This window comes from Lactuca saligna, chromosome 7 (assembly GCF_052625555.1).
Source record: "Lactuca saligna cultivar CGN05327 chromosome 7, ASM5262555v1, whole genome shotgun sequence".
NCBI classification, from domain to species: Eukaryota; Viridiplantae; Streptophyta; class Magnoliopsida; order Asterales; family Asteraceae; genus Lactuca; species Lactuca saligna.
Genome location: NC_136423.1, coordinates 133,719,806 through 133,743,468, shown reverse-complemented (window position 1 = coordinate 133,743,468; position 23,663 = coordinate 133,719,806). Strand labels below are relative to the sequence as shown.

General features: G+C 37.0%; 1 long non-coding RNA gene across 1 annotated transcript; it reads right to left on the bottom strand.

The window, feature by feature from the left end:
• Positions 1 to 12,560: 12,560 nt before the first annotated feature.
• Positions 12,561 to 15,431, bottom strand: LOC145003837 (uncharacterized). The gene is made up of 3 exons (XR_013662179.1): positions 15,115 to 15,431; positions 14,881 to 14,967; positions 12,561 to 12,638 (listed from the first exon to the last, which is right to left on the bottom strand). It is a non-coding gene; the product is annotated as an uncharacterized LOC145003837 (long non-coding RNA).
• Positions 15,432 to 23,663: the final 8,232 nt, after the last annotated feature.

Sequence of the window (23,663 nt, the reverse complement as noted above, 5' to 3'; positions counted from 1 at the left end):
CTCGGCCAAGGGAAGATAGATATCCCAACTACCACCGAAATCCAACACACACGCCCGCAACATGTCCTCCAAAGTCTGGATGGTCCGCTCACTCTGACCATCTGTCTACGGGTGAAAGGCGGTGCTAAAATGCAATCGAGTGCCCAACTCGTCATGAAACTTCTTCCAAAATCTGGAAGTGAAACGTACATCCCTATCCGAGATCACCGATACCGGCACCCCGTGCTGCGCCACGATTTCCCTGATATAGTTATCGGCCAACTTCTCGGCCGATATGCTCTCCTGAATCGGAATAAAGTGAGCACTCTTGGTCAGTCGGTCCACGATGACCCAAATCGAATCCACTCCACGCGCGGTCCTGGGAAGCTTTGTAATAAAATCCATGGTGATATCTTCCCATTTCCACAGTGGAATGTCCAACGGCTGCATCTTACCATGCGGTCTCTGATGTTCGGCCTTGACCTTTCCTGCAGGTCAAGCACCGCTCTACGTACCATGCCACATCCCGCTTCATGCAGGGCCACCAATACTTCAGACGAAGATCCCTATACATCTTCGTCGCCCCGGGATGGATAGAGAATCGGGACTTGTGCGCCTCATCCATCAAAATCTGGCGGACGCCCCCGTGATACGGCACCCACACCCTATGGTGTAGTGTCAATAGACCCCGGCTATCATAATCAAAGGAGGATACCTGAACCACCACGCGCTCGCTCTTCCGATGCTCCTCCTTGATAGCCTCCTGTTGAGCCTCCGGAATTCGCTCCAATAGGGGAGTCACTACGGTCATCCTCATGCATACGTCCCTGATCGGCGCCGCCTTGCGGCTAAGCGCATCGGCCACCACGTTGGCCTTCCCCGGGTGGTAAAGGATCTCGCAATCATAATCCTTCACCACATCCAACCACCGACGCTGCCTCATGTTCAGATTCGGCTGGTCCATGAGATACCTCAGACTCTTGTGGTCCGTGTAGATAGTACAACGAACCCCGTAGAGGTAATGTCGCCAAATCTTGAGGGCGAAGACCACGGCCCCCAACTCCAAATCGTGCGTCGGGTAGTTCGCCTCGTGGGGCTTGAGTTGCCTCGAAGCGTAGGCAATGACATGCCCCCTCTGCATCAGAACTGCGCCCAACCCCGAAATGGACGCATCACAATAAACCACAAAATCCTCTACGCCCTCAGGCAGGGCTAGGATCGGCGCCTCACACAATTTCTGTCTCAGCATCTCAAACGCAACCTGCTGCTCGGGTCCCTACTAAAAGACCACGGCTTTCTTTGTCAGTCGTGTCAGGGGTACGGCTATCTTGGAGAAATCTTGGATAAATCTCCGATAGTAGCCCGCTAATCCTAGGAAACTTTGAATCTCAGATGGAGACTTCGGAACCTCCCATCTCATCACGGCCTCAACCTTGGTCGGATCGACCAGAATCCCGTTCTGGTTGACGAGGTGCCCAAGAAACTGCACCTCGCGCAGCCAGAACTCGCACTTGGAGAACTTGGCATACAAGCTCTCCCTCCTCAGGGTCTCCAACACCTCCCTCAGATGCTCCTCATGCTCCTCCTGGGTCTTGGAATAAACCAGGATGTCATCGATAAAGACTATCACAGACCGATCCAGCATCGGTCTGCAAACACGATTCATGAGATCCATGAACGCGGCAGGAGCATTGGTGAGCCCAAACGGCATCACCACAAACTCATAGTGGCCATAACGTGTCCGAAACGCGGTCTTCTGCATATCCTCCTCCCTGACCCTCATCTGATGATAACCCGAACGCAAGTCAATGTTGGAGAACCAAGATGCTCCCTAAAGCTGGTCAAAGAGGTCATCAATCCTCGGGAGTGGGTAACGGTTCTTCACCGTCACCTTATTCAACTCCCGGTAATCTATACACATCCGATGCGACCCATCCTTCTTCTTCACAAATAGAATCGGGGCTCCCCAAGGCGAATTGCTCGGATGAATAAATCTCTTGTCCAGCAGCTCCTGCAGCTCCTACATCTCGGGAGGGGCCAACCGATACGGTGCTTTGGCTATCGGAGCCGCACCGGGAATAAGATCAATCCTGAACTCCACCTGTCGCTCTGGAGGTATCTCAGGTAGTTCCTCTGGGAAAACATCTGCAAAATCTCAAACCATCGGGACCTCGCTCACGGTTGCCTTAACCGCCTCCCGGGTATCCATCACATACACTACATATCCCGCGCATCCCTGTTGAAGATAGCGCCTAGCCCTCGCTGCTGAACACACAGTGGGTCCACACTGTGGCCGTTCGCCATGAATCACTAACTCTCCCCCGCTTGGGGCCCTGACTCGCACTAGCTGCTGCACGCAGTCTATCACCGCCCCATTAGGGCTCAACCAATCCATGCCAATAATCACCTTGTTCCCACGCAAAGGAATGGGAACCAAGTCTACCAGGTAACGCTCCGCAAACAGTTGCAGAACGCAATCTCGAAACACCATCGATGCTTGCACCGATCGATCGTCAGCAATCTCTACCTCTAACGGGCAATCTAACTCGCCTGAAGTCTCATGAAACCTCTTGCTAAGTGCAAGAGAAACGAACGATCGGGATGCACCCGAGTCGAACAATACCTGAACTGGCATGTTGTTCACATGGAACGATCCTAATACATATATATACACGGAGCACATATCAATATCATAACAACAAAAAACAAAAGATAGAAGGAAAGAATCATACCCGTCACCACATCGGGCGCGGCGCGTGCCTCCTCGGTAGTCAGCTGGAATGCTCGGCTCCTCACCACCGGAGCCTCTGCCTTGCCGTGACGGCCATCCGTGATCCGCAGGGTCGCTGGAGCTGGCGCCTTCACTGGTGATGAAACTGTCAACATGGGGCAATTGGCCTTCTTGTGGCCCCTCTGGTTGCAGTGAAAACACAGCAACTCCAATTTTTGAATAACTGTCGCAGGAGCAGTGCAATCCCTGCTGATGTGCCCAAACTTGCCGCACTTGTAGCAGCCTGACGATCCCGACCTGCACGCCCCCTCGTGCGGCTTGCCGCACTTCCTGCAGTGGCTTGGTCCTGACTGGCCTTTCGGCCTCCCATCTGATCCCTTGGGCTTCTTCCCCGAACCCCTCCTGCCTGTCCCTCCTCAGATTTCCGTTTCCGGATGTGCTCCAAATCTATCTCCCTCTCCCTTGCCCTGGCGATCATAGAGTCCAAGGTAGGGCGAGCCGAAAAGCTAACATGCTCCCGGATGTCAGCTCGAAGCATATCGTGATAACGAGTCCTCCTCATATCCTCGTCACCAGCATACTGGGGCACCAACAAAGCCCTCTCCCGGAGCTTGGCGGTGATCTCCGCCACAGTCTCCGTCGTCTGTCTCATATCCAGAAACTCCCTGGCCAGCTGCTGAAGCTCGACAGCCGGCGCAAACTCTGCCCTGAACCTGGTCACAAAGTCCGACCAGGTCATAGCCTCGATAGCTGAGGTTCCCAACGAGTCACCCACTGACTCCCTCCAATCCCGGGCTCGGTCCCGTAAACACCCCACTGCGTATCTCACCTTCGACCCCTCGGGGCAAAAGCTAGTCAGCTGGGCAGACTCGATGTTTGCAATCCATCGCCTGGCAGCAATGGGGTCCTTTACCCCATGGAAATCCGGTGCACCACTGCCCCTGAAGTCCTTGAAGGACAGTGTGCGTGACCCCGACTGGCCATATGCCAAATCGCTCCTGAATGCCCGCAGGCGATCCTCCATCAACTCCATGATCCCTTCCTTGATCGACCCGAAGATAATGGGAGTCGATTCAAGGATGCCCCTGGTGATCTCTGACGCGATGAACTCGCGTAGTCCCTCATCTATCGGCTCGGAACCTGATCCCGAACCTGACCCCTCTCCAGAACCGCCGTCCACCGGCCTCGATCGAAGTACCACCATTCTACAATACATCACAACAATCATTAGATATTCTGGTGCTCCTTGAGGAATCATAACTACTTACAAGTTCCCTGGTCTTGTCTTGGCCTCCCTTGGTTCGGGTACGGATCCTCTGCTTTCAGTAGTACGGGCCCATACTACCTTCCACATCTATCCGTACCTTCTTCAAGGACTGCCTCGACTCCACCAGATCCCTTACACTAAGGCTAGTTACTACTATACTTATTCCCGGCTCGCCCTAGGGAAACCCCCGGCTCTACTCGATTCAATCCTCAGCTGATGCAGGCCTCCTTGTAATGCCAATTAGCCATCACCCGAACACCATCACATGCGACGAGACTCAGATAATCCTTCGAGTACCCGACTCATCCCTACAACGGTTGGACTCAAACAAGAGCTGCGCAGTAGGATCAAATCCGGTACTCTAAGATTATTCAACTCTGATCACATGTGGTGTGACGTATTCGCCTAATGGCTAATTCCCATTATTCGGAGTCCCATGTAGCACGTAGCAAGCAGCATTCGGACAAGGGAAAACGACTTCAAACAATTCCGCTCTCATAGAGAGGAACTGAACTAGCACACCGTGTTAGCTTATACTACCAGGCAAACCCTAACAGGCTACCCTACCGTTGTCTACACTATACAAGCATGCAATTCACATATAGGTGGAACACATAAGGCAGGCACATAAGGCATCATTCCTAGATCCTTAGCCCTATTCTAGCATGCTGTTCTACAAAAGCTGATAAACATAACATAAACTGGTATGGGTACTTTGGGGAGTACTTACTTGAGCTCGGCCGGTCGCGCACATCACACACACTTTTGTTCTTTCTTAAACTCTTTTCTCATTGTTCAAAATCATTTCCTAAAAAAATTCTTTAAATCCCTAGATTTGAGTTCAGACACCCCCGAAGGTGAGTCCGAATCCCTCAAACCGGGGCTCTGATACCAACTTGTAACGACCCAATTTTCACGTCCGAAAATTTCGTTTTAAAATATTACTTTAGAAAACATTAATAAATAAAAACATTGTTTGATCACACCATAACACATCGTAAACCATATTTTAAAAAGTCAAACCATACATCCCATCAAAATAACAGAGTACAATCCCAGTGAATCTCGTAAATGCGGAAACCAGAGTGTGTGCATGATGTGCCGCTACCGCGCCGGCTCCTTCCCCTTCGATGAAGAGGTACCTGAAAACAAAACTGTAAACGTAAGCACAAAGCTTAGTGAGTTCCCCCAACGTACCACATATCATACAAACACATAACATACGTACTGCCAGGCTATTCTGGGGTGCCTGACTACCCGGTACGGCCATTCTGGGGTGCCGACCTACCTATACGGCCATTCTGGGGTGCCGTCCTACCCGTGTCAAGCCATTCTGGGGTGCTGACTACCCATGTCAAGCCATTCTGGGGTGATGACTACCCATCGGTCCTAACAACCGATCCTCGGGGACTGGTCCCCTCCTGCTACCTCTATCACATAACATAACAGGCCAACATACAAACATATCATCACATACTGTCAAACGTTTCTGGGGTGTTTGACTACCTTGCGGTCCCAACAACCGAACTCTACTACTATCGCATATAACGTATCATGATAACATATAACATATCAGGTAATAGCAAACCTAGATGATATCACAAAGACAATCATCTATCATACATCTCCTACTGGTGGGCCGGCATTGTGGCCTTAGACCCACCACTACTGGAAGGTAACTCACCTCAAAGTAGCTGCTGAACTGATCGGGAACTAACTGACTGCTGCTGCTCCGAAAATCCTCCGGCTGCAATTCCCACAACATACTCAATCAAACACTACTAACTATCCTTTGGGTAAAATGACCATTTTACCCCTGGTCTAGCTCTAAGTCAAACTCAGAGTCAACTTTCAGTTGACCCGACTCGCCGAGTTGGCTCTCCAACTCGTCGAGTCCCTATCAGACGATTGTCCTGAGTCCCTGTTTCTACTCGTCGAGTCAGGCTATGACTCGACGAGTTCATCTTCTAAACTGACGTTCAACCTCTTCATCCTACTCGCCGAGTTGTATGAACAACTCGTCGAGTTCATCTTCATCCGAAGAACACTTATGCTAAGACTCGCCGAGTTGTATGAACAACTCGCCGAGTCTGTTCTTGATCTATGAAGATTGCCATGGACTCACCGAGTCAGGGCTTTGACTCGCTGAGTCCTATCATGGGTGAGTTCAGCTTCCAACTCACCGAGTCACCCCCTGTGACTCACGGCTCAACTCGATACATCATAAAGGGACCAATTCAGTGACTCACGACCAGACTCGTCGAGTCACATATACGACTCGCCGAGTCGCAGCCATGCATCCATCAAATACACCGATTTGCTCAATTCCAGTCCATGCCATTCACAGATCTGGACTTCTAGGACACAAATCACACGTAAAGTTTCCAACTTTACGTGTAGATATTCACCAATATGGATTTTAAGGCTCAAAGTGCACCAAAAGAGGTAGATCTAGGGCTTTCATGCAATATGACCCCATAAAGGCATTAGATCCAAGCTCCAGGGACTAAATCATGCCTAGATCTAAAGGCTAACAACTTATTACAACCCACAAAGCACAAACAAGCTTGGGGAAGAGCTCAAGAAGGACTTCTATGAAGCTAAAAGAGATTACAAGCTTGAAAACAGAGGGGAAACGAGCTATACCTCAAGGAAAACGTTGAGATAACACAAAGATGCCTGGCCTCCTTCTCCTCTTCTTGATCTACTCTTCTTTCTCCTCAAAATCTTCAAGAACACACCAAAACACTTCAATCTCTCAAGGAAATAAGGGTATAATGATGCTGGGAGTTCTGGGGGTGAATGGGGACGAGTTTAGGGCGGAATGAGGGTTTAAATAGGGTGCAAACCCTTGAAATTTATGGTTTCATCCAGCAGCGGTGACTCGCCGAGTCCGGGATATGGACTCACCGAGTCGCCAACTTAAACGTGTCCTGAGTCTCGTCCCTACTCGGCGATTCGGACCTATGACTCGCCGAGTCCAAGGCTAAAATAGGAAATACTCAAATAAAATTCACATACCGGAAACCAGGTGCTACACTCCAAGACTACTCGTTCGAAAAAACCGCAAGTTAATCTAACTTTAAAACAAATTAGATATGCATGTCTATTTCAATATTAAAAGAAAATTATATTTGTACTGTTCAATGTATGTTCAATAACTATGATTACTGATTTATGTCGCTTACCTTGGCGTTTCCGCTGGCGGCCGGGGGTGTGACACATACCATGATAAGGAAGTTCCATGAGAGTTGTTAGGAAAGCAAGAATAGCATGTCGTAATAAGGGAGAAAGAAACAATGGAAGAAAAAGTACATAGGATAAAAGTAAAGTCTTTAGGAAGACAAGTTGCTAGGAAAGCAATTATAATACTCTACAAATGGGAAAGTTAGTATTATCCCAATAAATCAAGGATAAAATGACCAGCCCATTAGGAACAACGAGTAACCTTATTGTTGTCAATTCAGGATAACAACCCTTCAATGTTAACCTTGATTGACCCGTCCACCATTCAGACCTTGATTCCGCATTAAGTGTCTAATGCGTTAGGGAATCTCAGAGCTAGTAAAGATGAGAGAAGCAATAAAAAAAGGTAGTCAAATGACAAAAACCTATTAGGATTTTATTAACAATAAGTCAAAATATTTTTATAGAGAAAGAGGAGTAGATAGTTTGATCCAATGGATAAAATAGATAGAGAGCAATTGTGTTGGTGAACATAGAGTTAAGTTCACAATATGCATGCTTATGGGAAGTGATCTCCTCTGGTTGAGTATCCAGGTCAAGGTTTTATGCATAGACAACGCCTATGCAACACCCTGCGAAGAGTTAAAGAAGTAGATGACAAAGGAATTCTATTCCGGAAAATACATGGCACAAGCAGAGCATGGCACCAAGGAATCAGATGCAGCCCTCTATATGGTACACTTTGAGTATCTAGTCACCATATGCCCTGAGTTGGTTAACTCCGAGATCCAAAAGATGAATGCATATCTCCATAGTAAGCTCCCCATATCAGGATTGAGGTGCAAGCACACGAACCCAATACCTATGAGGATGCTAAATATTTAGCCTTCAGTCTCAAGGAACCAGTGGCCCACAAATCTAAAAGGAGTAAGAAAAAGTCCAAATAACTTAATAACAAGCGGGAAGGAATCACCACGGGCAAATCTAGTCAACACTTGTGGAAGGAAATAGATGAAAGGAAGCCTCATGAGAGATCACCCACTCCACCACGGGGAAACATGGGAAGACTCCCATTCTGTAGTAATTGCTGTCTTCAACATCTGGGAAAATGTGAGCAGTTTAGGTGTAACACCTACAAAAGACCGGGGCACATCACAAATGTTTAGAAGAGTAAACTAGGCCAGTAAAAGGGAATACTGGATGTTAGAATAAGATATTTAGGGAAAATTCACATAGAGATAATCATTTAATGTTGAACAAGGGAATTGGGAACCCTTGAAGTTGTACTCATTGTTGTTATACATATAAAAGTATCTACTTTCGAGTACAAGTAGTAATAGAAAATAAACATGGAAATCCATCCATAAATCCACACCATTATTAAGATAAAACATTTAGTTTTCCTATTGGTGTAAAATAAGGATTAAATCGAATAAAATTTCAAAAGAAAAATGTTAGATTTTAATGATAAAGTTAACGATTTAGAAGTAGGAAACTTAAAAAAAAAAAATTAGTTGTCCCAATAAAAAGGAAAATGGATCGATCCCTGATTAAGAAACCAATCTCCCCTAATATGATTAACCTAAGGTCTGAGTTTCGGGACGAAATTCCTAAAACTGTGCATGAATTTGACAATTAGGAAATTCCCGTCATCGACCATCATTATAGATTAGCATTGACAAATGAGGATTATAGAGCTTTTCATACTAGTTATATGAAAGGGTAAAAAATGAGTGACCAAAAAGTTATACCACTTTTAATAATGGTGAGTGTATTTGGAAAGTACACGATAAAATGGTCCTAATGATATAAAATTTGTAAAAACCTGACTTTGATTAGAGGAGTTATGATTTTATAAAAAAGCATAAATTAGCCGTGTTAATAAAGCTATTAATGTCAACATGGTACAAAGAAATTGCTTGAGTTTTGGCTAACGTTATCAAAAGGAAAATCGTAGTACAATTTTAAAAGGAAAATGGAAAAAGGTTAAAAATAGAGTTTGTATGTAGAAGACATAATTTTTAGAAAAATATAAAATACGAAGAAAAATAAAAATAAAAATTTGGCAACACAACCTTAAGGAAAGTTGTAGTACTAGTAGAGAACTACACAAATATATAAAGAGGGTAAGAAACAATATTCATATAAGGAATATATGAGTTTTTATAAAAGATTTAGAGGCGCACATGAAGTGTGCGCTACGCTGCACACGTCTGATACCTAAATTCTTTCACATTATAGAGATGTGGACCATCTGAAATGGTACACATGGAAACCACCGGATGGAGCCACGATTTGTGTGCACGTCGCACATGAGGTGTGTCGTACACACAAGCACTATAAATAAAGGTACTCACTTTCTGATTTCCTTACACCCAAAACTCTCTCTCTCTCTCTCTCTCTCCCTCTCTCTCTCTCTCTATATATATATATATATATATATATCCTGAGCTATTTCGGAAGTCCTCACAATAGTATGAAGCTTCGGATGCAATAACATGGATGCTTCAAATTACGCAATATACATGTTTATCACACTACTTTACCAAAATATATTTATATCTATAAATACCAATTGTTATATAAAGCATGAAACCTTAGATAATGTAGTTATAGATACTATATCTAGTTGTAAGTTATGATATTATGTCTAAGAGTTAAGATGTTTGATACTCTAGGAAGAGATATGTGTTGCGTGCAAAGTTATCCATGTATGATTTTGTAAATGGGTTGATTTTTGTAGACCCACTTGCATGTGGTACATTAGCCTTATCACATGAGATAGAGAGTGGGAGAGAGAGAGACATATAAACACCTCTATATAAGGTGGGTTCATACCACTTATGGAGGTGTGCTTGAGAAATATAAAATTAAGTGTGTAAGTCTGTGTTATTCATGTAGTTTTAGATCTAGATCCTTTTTTTGTAACACAATACATAATCGAATGCATCTCTTAACCATCCAAATCACCATGTTCATTGTGTGTTCTATAATCCTGCATGCCAAACCAATGTTCATAAATCACTACATTTAGTATCAGATCGGGTCTTCGAAGATCAACACGGATTTTGAAGAACGATTCTCGGTTTGGCAAAATTTGTTACTATTGGAGCATTTTTGGTGACTCTCTCTATGATCTCTTAATTTCATTGAATCGTGCGTTACGTTCTTGACTGTTTGATTGTTTTGTCTCAATGGATCAAAATCCGTTTTCACCCCGTTGATTGATCCATTTATTGTTGATTCGATCAAAAGTTCTTAAATAAAATCGATTCCAAAAAATTTCGAAAACTACTATTCATCGATCATGTTTTCAGCCCAACTTCTTGTTTGGATTTGATATATTAAAAGTTTGAGCCCAAAATTAAATTCGTATACTGTTCATGAAACACTTTTGAGCCGAAAAATGATTTCGCTATTGTTCGTACTCAACTTTAAATCTAAAATCAAATTTGATTTCTTTTTCCTGTTGTTCATTTGACAAATGCGATTCATACATTCACTACACACGCGTTGAAGTTAAATCTGATTGTTGATTCTAGTTGTTCGATTAATTCTTCTTTCTTATGATCTGTTCTGAACCGATATCATTTGGATCGTTATAAATTTTGTTTAATGTTCATCGTTCGTTTATCGTTTTGGTTCTTAATCGGAAATCGATTTTGAGATCTTATTAATATTGGACAAGAACGTTATGAACAAGTGATGAAGAACTGTTCGAACTGCTTGTTTGATGTGAACTTGCACTAAAAAGTTTTCAATTTGTATTTGTTAATTGACAAATTCGAAAAGTCAAAGATGCAATTGAATATTTTTTGGAAGAAAAGCAAATGATGTTTAGTTGAAAATCGATGTTCAGTGAGGCTCAATTGATATTCGATATGAATTTTAATTGAAAAGATTGGAAAGGTTTGCCTCAATTTTGAGATTGATTTCGTTGAGAAGGTTGATCGAGAAATTGACATATCAGATAACGAACATTTGAAAGTCAAAATTGAATCGAAAGTCTAATGACGATGGGTGAATGATATTTTTATGAGGGTTTGCTTATTGATCGACATCAGATATCGGAAGTCAAGAATTCGATTTTGATATGAAGGCTTGAAAAGAGAATTGTTGGATTGAGATGAGTTGATATTCACAATCTTGACTTGGATTCGATGGATTGATAACAAAATGGAAGAGGAGGTTTCGAAATAGAATGATTGGGTTTTCGCATCTAAATCAACTGGATGTTGGGTTGATGTCGTTTTTGGATTCATTGTTTGATAACGAAGAATAGATGGGCTTTGTTATTGCTTGCATACTTAATTTGGTGGATCGACAATTTTGAGTTCATTGCGAAAGTTTTGTTTGTATAGTGTTAACGAAGATTTTGAAGACAATGTAACGAAGGTTTTGATGTTGCTGGTTGCGAACCGTGAAACATACTAATGGAGAAGAAATATAAAAAGTTTCGAAAATAGCCCTTGAAATTTCGAATGATGTTCATTTTTAATACATTTCGAAATAAGGTGTTAATTTCGAAAGTTTGGAGTATTGGGACAAAGTTTTGCAAGTTGAGGTAGTTTTTTCGATATTTTAGGACAAAATTTGCTAATATGTATTCCTTTTCGAAAATTTGAAATTGGACCCAAATAACTGTTTGGTGGGGTGTCCAACTTCCTCAGTTTTTCTCTATTGATCATATCCTTTCGTGGTCTGATTCTCTTTCTGTAAAAAGAGGGCAACGACAAGCCTTTGACATTGTCATCTCGACTACCTTATGATGTTTATGGAATTTTCGTAATTCCACTATTTTTGGAACGGCTCAACTTAGGAAATCTTTCATTTTAAATGAAGTGATTGATAGATCTTTTTCTAGATTTCCAATAGGTGTAGAAAAACTTAAATTAGTTGGATCTATTGGCTTAATAATAAACTCTCTTAGCTTGTAATTTGTTATGATGACTTTATTTTTCTAACTTCTTGCTAGTTTTTTTTTTTTTCATAAAATCTCTGCCGTTCTTAAAAAAAAACTTTATGCATAAACATGAAAACCCTTATGGCAATTAAAGAGCACTTAACCGGGGAGAATGATAACTTTAATGATGTTGAAGATGGGTGCCATGTTGATTCTTTTCACTTCCAATAAAGGTGCTACAATGAGTTCTAGATGAATTGATAATTATACAAATGATCATTTGTGTTATACGAAGAACTAAAATGTACAACAATATTGATCCATGTCCACCTGTTACCTTTCTCTAAAATGTTTGTTTAATTCTCATTATTGCATCTATGGATAAGTTATAGAACTACACATATTAGTCCTTCAAGTTATAGTCATATGTTATATCCATAATGCTTCATATATTTATGTCTAAGGACTGAAATGTTATTATGGAAAATGTTCTGGTACACAATATAATTTTACCAACATGTAATAAATCTTACAAGATAGTCCAAAGGCCACATTGAGGGGATATTTTCATTCTGCTACGAAAAAAAAAAAAAACAATGGATCAGAGTCTAATAGTTTACTCCTCATTTTCTAAGATACTATAGCATTTTTTTGTTACTCTTTTGTTATTATTTATAACAAAATGCTTCGCTATACATAATTTAATGTAGGTGGTACAAGGGGTGATGCATAGCCTATTTGTATCAACACTAGTAGGAATGAAAATATAATCATATCATCGAGAAATCTACTGAAATGATCCAACAGTTGAATCGGACAAAATTCGCACACATGTAAAATGGGTCGACTAAGAGGACACATTGCTTCTCTATATGACATGTGTTTTTTCGGCCACCTAGGATCGTTTAGGGTCTCAAAAACACGGTTTGTCGTTTTTGTTTTTACTTCAACAACTTTAATTTTTGAGAATTGATTTAGATAATGATTGAGGATCTTATCCTATTCAACAATTTTTTATTGTTAGTTAGACAATTTTTTTATTATTATCAATTAAAATTTTAATTTTGCGCTTATATTTTGTTCTTTTTGTTGTCATTACTTATACTTTGTAATCATTCAATCTCATCGTGTTGATATCATATTCTATTCTATATAAATACTATTAAAAAAACACTACGTTTTATGTGTATTTTATGTAATAATATAAATAAAACTAGGTCTTTTTGTTCCCCTTGCAAAGTAGAAGCTCCCCTCCTCGAAGAGGGTCGAACTACCACCATGTTTTAGAACTAGTGGGCTGCAACTAATTTTACTATGGGCTACAAGGTACACTGAAAACTACAATATGGACTACCTTTGTTTATAAGAAAAACTTTGTACAAGTCCAAAAACCAATCTTTGGATAAGAACAATTTTTAATCAGAACAATGAGAAAGACAAATGCTTTTCTACAAAAGACTGTAATCGCAAATGAGAATTTCATTTGCAAACAAGGTTTTAAGATTAAGCGTAAACATTAAACATCAAACTGCATACTTCGTTTAAGAAAAGTATGTCTAACTCAAAGCTAATTGGCCCGAAACAAGCTTAATTTAATTTACTAAAAGGAGAATTTTAAAAACATGACAAGATACTTATAATTCATTTAGGACTTTATTGAGTAATGGCATATTTTGCTAATTATTGATTTATTCGTTGTCTTATATGAGCTATTATTATCAGTATTATAAAATTTCCGATTAGGTCCCGATTAATATTTGATTATTTCTTAGGCGCTACCCAGACCGTTTAGAAGGCACGTAACGATTAATCTTTACATATACAATGAACAAAGCAGTAGCAAATGATGAAATTTTAACACTTTGAAATACTTCTATCTCAACAGAAGTTATTTGAGAAATGATTAGTACCACATTAATCATATTAACTTATATTGTTATGATATCAGTGATATTTACGAACTTTGATATGATAATAGTTATATTTCATATTTTAAAATTCAACGAAATAGTAATTAAGGGTCTCAATTAATCCACTCCGAAACGATTAATCTCTTGTTCCCCGTTCCCAAGTACAACTTAACGAGAGAAAAGAAAGGACATGAGTGGAAATAAGAAGAAAATAAAAGAAATTGATGTTCTTGAGTTTCATTATCGGAAGTGGATGGAAATGGAATGATCATTTCCCCTTCTATTTCCTTCCGATTTAGAAGGATTTGCAAATAAATAACAAAATAATTAATTCCTTCTACTTCTCTCTAACTTGAAAACACAAAACAAAAATTTTATTTCATTTCATTTCTTTTTCTTTCTCTCTTACATTCTTTTCTTTTCTATTCTTTTCTTTGATTAAATTCAGGAACCAGGAATTAATCCCAGTCTACCACCGACTAGTTAATGCCGAACATTTTTTACAACCTCGATTATTATGTATATTAATTACAAAGTGGTTATGGTTATTATATTGGTTTGTCGGTGATGGGTGATAGACTAGTATTCATCATAGAAGTCAAGGCTCCCACTCTATGCAAAAAATGCTCCCATTGAAGGTACCGAAATTCCGAAATTACTTCATACAAGTTCACTAATATCCCAGAAGGCACCAATAGATTCAATCTCAGAGAAGCATTCAAGGAATATGGTAACAACACGAGCATATACATCCGAGGGAGAAAAGACAAAAGTGGATCAATATTTGGATTTATGGTGTCATAAATATTGAAGAACTTGAAAGATCCATGCAAGGAGTAAGATTTGAAAATTGCATTCTTAAGGTGAACGAACATAATCGCCAATAAGTTTGGGAAATCGTTACCTCGTAAAGGCGTGAATGATAAAATCTCAGATATTCCCGATGCAAATCTTGATAACTTGATCGTTGAAGATAATAACTGTCTTTTTACTGCACATGATAAACCTACATTAAAAAAAGAAAAAAAAGGATTTTGTGCTGAACTCTAACAGACCATTGGCGAATAACCAAGGAAGGGCCCTAGCAGATTGTACAACCTATCTTGGGTAAAAGAAGAAAAATAAGACAAAGTTTTACCAGCATTTGTGACACCTCATCGGATATTCGAAACCAAATCAGGGTCCTGCTGCGATCCGAGTTATCGATTCAAATTTGGTGAATTATGGTAGCGATCTCTCTCTTGATCTTAACAAAATCATCACAATATATGATACCCTTAGCTACAACTCCCCCACGAAGCTAGTTCTTCATCAAAAGAAATCAACAATGTGCTCCGAACACGTAACAAAGTTGGATTTCAAATTGGAAAAGATTGTGAATTATTGAACGAAATATTCTTCGACGATGGTGAAACCAAAGTGCATCAATGAATATTATAACTTTGAATATAAGTGAGATTGGCGAATCTCAAAAACAGGAGCGGAACACAAGCAATAGAACTAGAGGGGTAACCAAAACAATATAAACAAGTTAAATTGAGGTCAAAGTCTTTCAATTCAAGATAAGCTTTTCGGAACTGGTTTTCGATAATGTGAACACCAGCCATAGGAGTATTTGTAACCAAAACAATATTGGTGAATTTTTGGGATTTAAGAAAAACTTGCATGTTGTCTTTTAAAAATACAGTCTATAGTTGATTTTATTTCTCATTTTAATTTATACTACATAACACAATTTACTAACGATTAAAAAACAACAAATAAACTAACAATTCAAAATTGGATTTTAACAAATAACTAATTATTCTGATTTTATTAAAGTTATTTTACAAAAACAATACTTACGCTTTGATGAGAATCAACAAATAGCCAAAATAATCAGAATTTAATAAAGAAATTAACATACATGTAATTAACAAAATTATTATATAATCCTAATATATTCTACTATATTAAATGTAAGTGTTTTTGCCACTTGTCATATTCTTATTCAATTTGCTAAATTTTATTTTATGATTATTTTGAATTAATTTTTATTTTCACATGTCATTTTATGAGTTTTTATATTTTATTAAATTTCACATGTAATAATTACAATAAATATAGTAATAAATATATGTTTATTTAATAGGTTTCACAAATAGTATTTTATATAATAATAAAATTCTCAAAATTAAAGTTCATTAGTTTCTTTTTTATTTAAATTTAAAAGATAAAAAACATTTTCGCTATAATAATTCATTATTTTTCTTATTTTCTTATAAATTCAAAGTTTTCTAATATTTTCACATTTATATTTAATTTTTTTAATTAACCAATATAATACATGAGTTTCACAACTAGTATTTTATATAGTAATATGATTTTCGTAAAAATTTTCACGTTTTAACTTTGTAGGGTAAACTCAAATTTCACTTTTAAACGTTGCAGCTTTTAATACTTTTACAGTTTTACTACTATATTAATTACATTTTCTTTTCAAAGTTCATCATATCACATTCTAGTGAGAGAAAGGAAAAAAAACAAGAGAGAGAGAAAGACACACACAGAGAGAGAGGGAGAGAGAGAAACTTGCAAGTCCAGAAATGAGAGTGTAGAAGTTGTCGGAGTGGAGAGCCTGAGAGCACGGAGATCGAAACAAGTCCGTTGGAGAGGAAACATTGGTCATGGAGGTTGTTGGTCGGAATAGCAATAGTTGAACAATACGGAGGGATGAGGAGTAACAAAGACAACAAAAAGGTCAATCAAGAGTCTCTTGAATGAAACCAAACGCCGGAGAGGAGTTAGGAGCAACTGTCGTTGAAAGGAGAGATGGAGTTATGAACACTCTGACATTGGTGGTATTTTCTAGTGAGTAATTTTTTACAGCCACACTAACGCTGGGTTTTGTATTTTCTTAAACATTGTGTTGATAGATTGTATATTAGAATAGTTTATAGATTTTTTTATAAAGTTTTAACCTCCTAATCAATTATTACCCTAATTTTATTAATATTGGTTTTAATTTCTTCAGTGAATTTCTGGATTTAGTTTCCTTAGTTAACCGAGAAAATAATTAAATAAGATTTTTTAAATCTTTTTGGAGTTAATTTGTTATCAAAATGTATTTATTAAATTACATATATACATGTATGTATACTAAACATGGGGCCAAGAGGGTAGTAAAAAAACCAAAACTAAGGCTATACGTATACAAATATGTGTATTAAGTAAAAATATCACAGGGGGTCATGGCCCCCCAACCCTATAAAGCATCCGCCACTGCTCAAAAAGTCGATTTAGTTCGTCAGGGCCGGCTTTAGTGTGTATCAAATTAAGTCCTTGTTTAGGGCCCCGACTTCTAAGGGACCCTACTTAACCCAAACCTCAATTAGGGAATAATGAAGTGTCTATTGGAATTCTCCAATTTCTATTTGCACACATCAATCAGTAGAAACGAGAAACCGCTTTCTATTGACTGTGACTCACAACTCAACGATTGTTCTTCAATTCTTCTTCTTTCTATGTCGTTTGAAGCTGATTAGTTGATCTTATTCTTCAGTTCTTCTTCTTTTTCTGTCGTCTGAATTTCTGATTGATTCTATTTTCTGATTGTTCAAAAATAAAAAATAAAAAGTCGTGATTCCATATTTCCATTGTTGATTCTTCTTTCTGAAAGGCTATCAAGTGTCAAGACTCAAGAACTCAATTGATTTGGTGATTCCTGAATTTTGAAAAGTAAGTTCTTCTTCCATTCTTGTTCTTCTTTGATTCTTCCTCTAATTATATATGATTGTGATTTATGAATTTGTGAATAGCTGATAATCTATTAACTATGTTAAATTTTGTTATTTTGATGAACTTAAATTTTTTTGATGCACTACACCAAATAGAGTACAATTATTTTGATTAAGTTAAATTTGTTTGATACACCTGTATTATATATGCAGTAAGTTATTTTTGATTCCTTAGTAGTGCTAGAAATATTTTTTATTTTCTTCACAAAAGAAAGGAATAAATTTGTTTTATTTATTAGGGTTAATAGGGCTTAATTTTTTTTTTTTAATTTTTTTTTAATATTGACTGTGTCAAGTTGGAATTTGGAATTTGGAATCAGGTTTCTTATTTGATTTTGTTATATGGTTTTTTATTCTATTATTCATTGATTACAACAGATTATAGAATATCAGGTTGGAACGAATTTGAGTATTTAGTTTTTTAGATTTGAGCTTTCCATTATCTCAGGAGCGGTACAATCCTAATCCATATATTTTATACTTATACTCTTATAGTAATTGTTTCGGTGATTGTTCATTGTTATTAATAATAAAATACATAATAATCATGTCAAAGAGAAAATACGAATCGGGGGCTTTAAAAGGGAAAGGAAAACTCAACAATAAGCTTTTATAGACTCACAAAAAGGAACATTTTTAAATTTTTTCAAACAAAAATGTTGATAACGAAGAAGAACAAACTAATGTTGATAATGAACTAGAACAAAATAATATTAATAATAATGATCACGAAACTAATGTCGAAAATGATAGTGAACAAACTAATATTGAAATCGATAACAAACAAACTAATAGTGAAAATAATAACGAACAAACTAATACTGAAAATGATAACAAACATATTAATATTGATATTGATAACAAACAAACTAATATTAAAAAGGATAACATGCCTTTAAACATATATGATCAAAGTAGATAGAATAATATTAGTACAAATTTAAGAGATTTAATTGTAGAAAAATGGCCTATTAAGATTTATGATTTTAAATTGCCAAAAGATCAACATTTAAGAAGCTTTAGTACATCTCTTTATATGCAAAAAAATATTAAATGGAGAAAAATACGAACGAACATGGTTGGTTTAAAGGCATACTAAAAAGACATGAAGCAAGTAACGAATACATTCTTAATATGAGGTCATGGATTGACTTACAAACTAGATTAGGAAATAATAAAATAATTGACAAACAAATCTAAGAACAAACAAATAAAGAAAAAGAACATTGGAAAAATGTGTTAATAAGAATCATTGTTGTAGTAAAAACTTTAAGAAAAATAATTTAGCATTTTGTGGAACAAATGAAAAAATTTATGAAGAAAATAATGGTAATTTTTAACTATAACTAAAATGATTGCGGAATTTAATCTTATTATGCAAGAACATATTAGGAGAATTAAAGACAAAGAAATTCATAATCATTATTTTGGACATAATCTGTAAAATGAACTTATTAGTTTATTAGGAGAAGAAGTTAAAACTAAAATTATTAAAAAGGTAAAAGAGGCTAAATACTTTTCAGTAACACTTGATTGTACTCCTGATACAAGTCATAAGGAACAAATATCAATTATCTTACGATGTTTAGATCTTTCAACATCTCCAATAGAAGTTAAGGAGTTCTTTCTGGGATTTTTAATTGTAGATAATACAACCGGTAAAGGCTTATATGATGCTATAGTTGATGAAATTAAAAATATAGGACTATATATAAATGATGTTAGGGGTCAATGTTACAATAATGGTTCAAATATGAAAGGAAAACATTAAGGTGTACAGAAATGATTGTTAGATTTTAACTCTAGAGCATTCTATACTCCTTGTGGCTATCATAGTTTAAATTTAGTAATTTAGGAAATGGCTAATTCGTGTGATAAAGCTAGTGAACTTTTTGGAGTTATACAACGTATATATTCGATATTTGCTTCATCAACTCAATGGTGCAAAATATTACAAGATAATATATCAAACCTAACACTTAAATCATTATCACAAACTCATTTCGAAAGTAGGGTACAATGTGTAAAAGCAGTTAGATTTCAAGCACCACAATCAAGAAAATCACTTTTACAATTATCCAAAAATTAAAAGTGAGGCTAAATGTTTAGGTACATATGAACTTGAAAACTATGAATTTTTATTAGGAATGATTATTTGGTATGAGGTTTTGTTTTCTATTAACAATATTAGTAAAAGCTTTCAACCAAGTGATATGTGTATCGATGATGCTATAGATCAACTAAATGGACTTTTGTGTTTCTTTGAAGAATATATATAAAACGAGTTTGAAAAGACTTTAGATTATGCAAAATAATTGACTTTAAAAATGAACGTAAAACCTAAATTTCGTGAAAAACGTATCATTCAAAGAAATAGACAATCTGATGAAAATATTGCTAATGAAATTATTAAAACTCCTCTTCAGTTATTTAAAACTGATTACTTTTTATATATAGTAGATAAAACCATTACTTCACTTAAAAGTATATTTGAGCAATTTAACGAGTTCAAAAATATTTTTGGTTTCCTATTTAGTATAGAAAAACTAAAGTAATATGAAGAACATTGTTTAAATCTTCAAAAATCTTTAAAGCGTGATGATAGCTTAGATATTGATGGTTTAGATTTATTTCATGAACTAAAACTTTTAAGACATATTTTACATTTAGATCATGATACAACTATTAATATACTTAATTACATTAAAAGTTTAGTTCTTTTACAAATACATATGTTGCCTATAAGATTATGTTAACTATTCATTTAAATGTTGCCTCTGCAGAAAGAAGTTTTTCTAAATTAAAATTGTTAAAAAATTATTTAAAATCTACAATGTTACAAGAAATATTAAATGGATTAGCTATTTTGTAAATTGAAAAACTGTTAGTAAAAGAAATTGATTATGAAAATTTCATTAATGAATTTGTATCTAAAAAGGCTAGAAAAATTAACTTTATGTTATAAAATATATTCACAAAACACATATATAAAAAAAATTAACTCCGCCATTTGTAAATTTTTAGTTTAGTATTATCGGTCCCACGCCCGGATAAAGGAGGAGGGTTTATGACATTAAGTATAATATATATCAAAGAGCCCCAAAATTTTGGTTCGCTTAGAACCCCAAATTAGTTGAGCCAACCCTGGGATTTGTAAGCTTAGAAAAACACAAAAAGTAAATTTCATTGGTATACAAGAAACCAGTGTTGTAGTTCACACCTCAATCGATGTAGCTAGGTGTTGGGATTACGTGAATTCTGACGGGACTAGCAGGTGGTTTAATGAAAATTTCGGACTCATTGATATTCAAAAAATCGATACGTTATCATCTTGTAATTTCATTGCCACCTCTGGTCAGTGGGTTGATATTCCGGGCATTACAACCATAGTGATTATCTATGCTCCGATATACATCACTGATAAAGGTAAGTTATGGGAAGAATTAATTGAACTCAAACGGGCTATGTTTGTGGTTTGGATTTATTTAGTTGGTTTCAATGCAGTATGATACGCTCAAGAAAGATTCAATTTTAGATTTTTCCATTATGCAGCATCAGATTTCAACAAATTCATTGCAAATGTGGGGCTTCATGAACGCAATCTAGGGAGAGAAAGTTCACTTATCTCAAGGATGACAGGAAGAAGAAAGAGTAAAATCGATCGGTTTATGGTATATTAGAATTTTGTCACCTTTCAACTTCAGAAATAGGTCATTGCATTGCCTCACCTGTACTCTGATCACATACTAGTCATGCTCAAGCATACATCTACTGATTTTGGTCCATCACCATTTCGTTTCATTAATTCCTAGATGTTTCATAAAGACTTTGATTCAATCTTTGATAATGCTTGGCACAATTAGAAAAGTTATGACGCCCATGATAGAATCATGCTAGAAAAACTTAAAAATGCCAAAAGAGTCTTAAAAAATTGGAGATATCAAAAAGCTCAAGAAGAAGGAGTTCGAAAAGAACTCAAGGACGAGGATAACAAACTTGACATCAATATGGAAACAAAAAATCTATCTACCCCTGAGATGAAGAAGTGGGTGATGGTAAACAAGAAATTAGGGAGATGGAACATCATGTAAAACTTGATCTACAACACAAAGCAAAAGCAAAATTTCCCTGTGACGTTGATGAAAACTATTGATTTTGTTCATGGATTAATGAAACATAAACAGAGCAAGAGCAAAATACAAGTCTTAAATATTAATGGAGTTTGGTCTATTGATCCAAATGAAACTAAAAAAGAGGAGTTCTAATTTTTCAAAACAAAATATCATGAGCCGATTCCAAATAGAGTAAAGCTCATCAGCAAATTATTCAAGAAACTCCATCCTGATCTACAGTTGGCTTTGGAATTTGGTTTCTAAAACGAAGCGATAAAAACTAATATGTAGGGTTGAGGCTCAGAAAAAGCCTCTAGACTAGACATTTTTACTTTCAAATTAATAAAGAATAAATGGGATAATATGAAAGGATACATCATGCAATACATAAAACAATTCGAAAATAGCTATTTCACATTGTTTTAATTCCTCATTTATAACACTGATCCCGAAAGTGAAAGATCCCATTACCCTAAGTGACTATCGTTCAATTAGTATACTTAGTTACATTTACAAAATCATTGTAAAAATCCTTGCAATTGGCTGGAAGGAGTGATCGGTTTAATTGAGCCACTTATCATGAATGAGATCTTTACATGGGGCAAGAAATATAAGAAATAAGCATTTCTTTTTAAAGTAGATTTCGAGAAAGCTTTTCATATAGTTAATTGGGGATATCTAGAATATATAATGGAACAAATGGCATTTGGTAGTAAATGACGAAGATGGATTACCTCACCTTGCTCCATCTATCTCCCATCTGCTTTACGCAGATGACACAATTTTTGCTAGATGTTGCGACCGAAATAGCATCCAAAACCTATCGCATATTCCAAAATGTTTTAAGATAGATATCTTCAAGGCTACAAGTAAATTTTCATAAGTCTCGATTGTTTGGTATAGGAAATACAGAAGCTAAAATACAGGATATGGCCCAAATACTCGAATACCAAAGGAGTACTTTCCCTTTCACCTATCTTGGCGTTCCAATGGGTGCCAACACGCTTCTAAAAAATAACTCGGAACAATCATTGGTAAGTTTCAATCTAAATTATCCAACTAGAAAGCAGACACGCTTTCTTTTGGTGGAAGGCTAGTCCTTATCAAATTAGTGCTCGGTAGTTTACCCACATATTATCTCTCACTATTTAAAGCGCCATAACGAGTAATCGATTCTCTTGAGAAAAGTAGATGAATATTCTTATGGGGTGGCACTCGGAAAACAAGGAAAATACATTGGGTTGAATGGTCAAAGATAGTAGCCAATCAAAAAGATGGAGAGCTTGGAGTGGGCACTCTAAAATCACAGAAACTAGAATTGCTTAAAAAATGGTGGTGGATATTGAAAAATGAGCATGGAAATCTATGGACCGATAGGAATCATGAAACGAATAGGAAGGGGGTTGGTTAGGTGTCATGGAACCGAAAGGGAAGACAGATTCATCAAAAGCAATATGACGAGAGATTATGATTTGCATGGTGGATAAGTTTAAGCAACGAAAACAATGATGGTTGGATGGATATCCAAGGAAAACACATGAAGTGGTTTTTGGGGAAAGCTTGTGAGGAGTAGGTATATGAGGATAAAATAGACAACCAAATATTCGAAGTTGAGAGTAAGAAGGTGACTGGTTAAAGAGTTTTTGGTAAGGGGTGTTATTTTGGAGAGAGGTGGATGGAAAAATATTAAGGAGATGAGTGGCCATGTGAAGGGCTTCAACCCAATATGAGGGTGGAATGTGAGCATGAAATAAGAGAGTACGGATGAAATTGTTAATCGTGTGAAGCATCCGTTCATA